The following is a 4,004-nucleotide window of genomic DNA, read 5'->3' on the forward strand; positions in this document are numbered from 1 at the left end:
TAGCGCTGAGAAGCTGGAAAAGCATACAGGCGCCAGATCAGCTGACGCTCAAGGCAAAACATAGACGGTTGTGGCTACAGCTGATGATGGTACTGTCGCTGCCGGCGCCTGCAAACGATTTTGTTTCGTTATTGCTAGCTAAGCTTGACCAAAGGAAACGTCAAAGGGAAGAAAGGGAAAGAGCAGAGAAACTGGAAAAGAAGGAAAGGAAAACAGTAAAAGAGACAGAGAGAGAACAGACTGAAACAGAAAGGGACAATCGTTTTGTTGATAATATCAATAAAATTTTTGATGATAGTGATAAACCTGTTATTGCTCATCTTAAGAAAGAAGTGGATAGCTGGCGTGATCAAGTTGCGGGATTGGTTAGCCAGAACAAAGATATGTAAAAAAGGTGGAAGACCTTGGCTCGAAAGTGACTAAACTTGACAAGTGGACAGCAGGCACTGGAGACGCAAGTCAAGACGCTCACTATCAATGTAGATGAATTGTCTAATAGTATCGAGAGTAAGGCGGAAGAGGAGGTAATAATTGCCTTGCATAAATTAAATATCGGTGTAGAACGAGAAAGCAAGGATAGAACTCTCGACTATCGCCGGAATTAAACGAAATGAATCAGCGCATTTCAGCTTTGGAGAAAGATGGCAAGCAAAAAGAACAGAAAAATTTACCGAATGTTGGCTATCGGTAAGCAACATACCGATAATTACGGTAAACAGTAAACAGTTATGTCGCGAGAATGCGGGCAAGTACAGTCTGTGCAATCGGGAGGTATTGCTGGTGCCACGGAAATTGGTGTGATACCAACCATTGCGCAAGAAAAACACGAAGAGTCACTGGTTAAGCATAGACGTTCCAAACGCTCGCAGAGGAGCAGAAATCAGTGCACCCCTTGAAACTTCCTGGCAGATTAAAACTGTGTGCCCGACCGAGACTCGAACTCGGGACCTTTGCCTTACGCGGGCAAGTGCTCTACCAACTGAGCTACCGAAGCACGACTCACGGCCGGTACTCACAGCTTTACTTCTGCCAGTACCTCGTCTCCTACCTTCCAAACTTTACAGAAGCTCTCCTGCGAAACTTGCAGAACTAGCACTCCTGAAAGAAAGGATATTGCGGAGACATGGCTTAGCCACAGCCTGGGGGATGTTTCCAGAATGAGATTTTCACTCTGCAGCGGAGTGTGCGCTGATATGAAACTTCCTGGCAGATTAAAACTGTGTGCCCGACCGAGACTCGAACTCGGGACCTTTGCCTTACGCGGGCAAGTGCTCTACCAACTGAGCTACCGAAGCACGACTCACGGCCGGTACTCACAGCTTTACTTCTGCCAGTACCTCGTCTCCTACCTTCCAAACTTTACAGAAGCTCTCCTGCGAAACTTGCAGAACTAGCACTCCTGAAAGAAAGGATATTGCGGAGACATGGCTTAGCCACAGCCTGGGGGATGTTTCCAGAATGAGATTTTCACTCTGCAGCGGAGTGTGCGCTGATATGAAACTTCCTGGCAGATTAAAACTGTGTGCCCGACCGAGACTCGAACTCGGGACCTTTGCCTTACGCGGGCAAGTGCTCTACCAACTGAGCTACCGAAGCACGACTCACGGCCGGTACTCACAGCTTTACTTCTGCCAGTACCTCGTCTCCTACCTTCCAAACTTTACAGAAGCTCTCCTGCTACTTTCTCCTCGTACAACGTACTAACTGTGTGAGAAAAAATACACAGTAATTGTGAACGCCAAAGAAGCGATCGTAATATGGGGACATTCCCAGTGAATAATAAGAAAACTCCGTGTCTTTCTGCGGACGAAAACTGGACTTATCCACAGTGACCGACAGAGAAATAACTCTGAACAGTGATAAAGCCTGTTTAGTGTAAATACCTCTATAAATTAAAGGCATACTACCGTTACAGGTGAAATTTCCATACAAATACATTAACTGTGAAGTACTAGCTGTCAAACAGTGTACTTCGTTTACGGCAGCAAGCCGCATGTTATTACGAAACAGCTGACAGGTGCACCAGCATGAAAATGTAAACCCACTAGGTTTCCTCAGTCTGTGTAGAACGCTGACCACAGTGAATACATGCAAGTTAAAACTATTGTGTATCACACCACGAGACGTAGTATTTCTCAAGACTGCGATTACAGCGAGAAGCCTACGACGTGTGTATTTAAAAGTACTGGGCTAGTGGCGTTCAACACAATACACAGAAACAATTTTTGACATTACATGGATGGTTGGAAAGTGAATGACTAATAATAATACCCTATTTCCAGCTCTCATGTTGTCCGCCCCCGGCAGCTGAGTGGTCAGCGCAACTGAATGTCAATCCTAAGGGCCCGGGTTCGATTTTCGGCTGGGTCGGAGATTTTCTCCGTTTCATCCCCATCGACGCGCAAGTCGGCGAAGTGGCGTCAAACGGAAAGACTTGCACCCGACGAACGGTCTACCCTACGGGAGACCCTAGTGACAAGACATTTACAATTTAGCTGTCATGTTAACATCTGTGTTTGATGACGATGTTGATGCTCGTTCGACTGTTACTTCATGTTCGCATACGCGAGATGTGCCAACGGAGAAGGCATGCCGACAATCACATCAGATCGACGCGAGGGGCTGAGTTCGCTCCTCACACCAACAATGCGCTGAAGTTCATCAGCCGCCGATCAACGCAAGTGGTGGAGTTTGCTCCTCACGACAACACTGAGCGGTAGTCCATAGCCCAACGACCTGTCAATAGGGGGGCGTATTCCTGACCACCACGCCACCAAACTTGTCGAAGATTCGCAGTCTACAGTGCCCCAAGAGTGTTCAAATAAATTGTATTAATCAAAATTGTACATTGAAAAAAATATTAAGCGTGTCGGCGAAATTTTGTCAAAACTTTACTCTTGTAGAGGAAAATGATTTTTTTTTTTTTAATTTGCAAGTATGTGTTTATAAAATAATGGATACAGTTTGTTTGTGTAAGGCAGTTGTAAAAAGCAAGAGACAATTTTATCTCACTGTAGGGTCATTAAAAGTAAATTTTTATGTCTTCATAACTGCTATTTGAGAGTATACTAACCTAAACTATCACTCGTATTTAGAAGCACTATTATTTTCTTACGAAACCTCAAGTGAGAACAGTTTGAAGACTCCGGGAGTGATTTTTACATCTTGGTCTTTCCCGCGCCTGTGAACCTCGTGGAGTATAAGCCATGATTTACCAGGAGTTGTTTATTAGGATCAAGCTGTTCCCATTGGAAACAAAATGAGGGGCTAGCAGTAGACGAAGAAATGCCAATGACCGTCAAACAATATCGTTGTTATCACATAATATTTGTGAGACGTTGTCTAGTGCAAGTAGTAAAAGGTGTGTTTAAACCTTAAACATCGCAACATGGGAAATACCAGTACACAAATAGAACTTTGGTCTAGATATCCCGGGGGGCCACCGTACCGATACCTAGTGACGACTTTAAATAAAGTAAACATTTTTATTTGCTGAAATATTTTTGAGTATATTTTTGACAGAGATGTGTGTAAAGAAAGAAAAGGAACTAAAATTAATTTAAGAATATTGTCAAATGGTTCTGAGCACTATGGGACTTAACTGCTGAGGTCATCAGTCCCCTAGAACTTAGAACTACTTAAACCTAATTAACCTAAGGACATCACACATATACATGCCCCAGGCAGGATTCGAACCTGCGACCGTAGTTGTCGCGCAGTTCCATACTGTAGCGCCTAGAACCGCTCGGCCGCTCCGGCCGGCAAGAATAATGTCTATACGATCGGCTTAGAAATTGTATAATAATAAAGAAACTCTTTGTTCTGTTAATTAATATGAAAATAATGTTTTTTTAATAATTTTACAAGGATAAATAATTCACTGTTAGGTTTCTCTTGTTCTGGAATGAACGCAACAGTCGGCCATGGAGCATAATAATTTATTGATTTTTAAAATAGTTTATAGAAAGAGTTAATACTGTTTCATTTAAGTAGACATGCGTTTT

The 4,004-nt window shown here is 43.4% G+C and overlaps 3 non-coding genes across 3 annotated transcripts; all 3 read right to left on the reverse strand.

Moving 5' to 3' along the window:
* Positions 1 to 920: 920 nt before the first annotated feature.
* Positions 921 to 995, reverse strand: Trnat-cgu. Its single transcript has one exon. It is a non-coding gene; the product is annotated as a tRNA-Thr (tRNA).
* Positions 996 to 1,221: 226 nt separating this feature from the next.
* Positions 1,222 to 1,296, reverse strand: Trnat-cgu. The gene has a single exon. It is a non-coding gene; the product is annotated as a tRNA-Thr (tRNA).
* Positions 1,297 to 1,522: 226 nt separating this feature from the next.
* Trnat-cgu lies at positions 1,523 to 1,597 on the reverse strand. The gene has a single exon. It is a non-coding gene; the product is annotated as a tRNA-Thr (tRNA).
* Positions 1,598 to 4,004: the final 2,407 nt, after the last annotated feature.

The sequence above is a fragment of the Schistocerca americana genome, chromosome 1 (genome assembly GCF_021461395.2).
Source record: "Schistocerca americana isolate TAMUIC-IGC-003095 chromosome 1, iqSchAmer2.1, whole genome shotgun sequence".
NCBI lineage: Eukaryota > Metazoa > Arthropoda > Insecta > Orthoptera > Acrididae > Schistocerca > Schistocerca americana.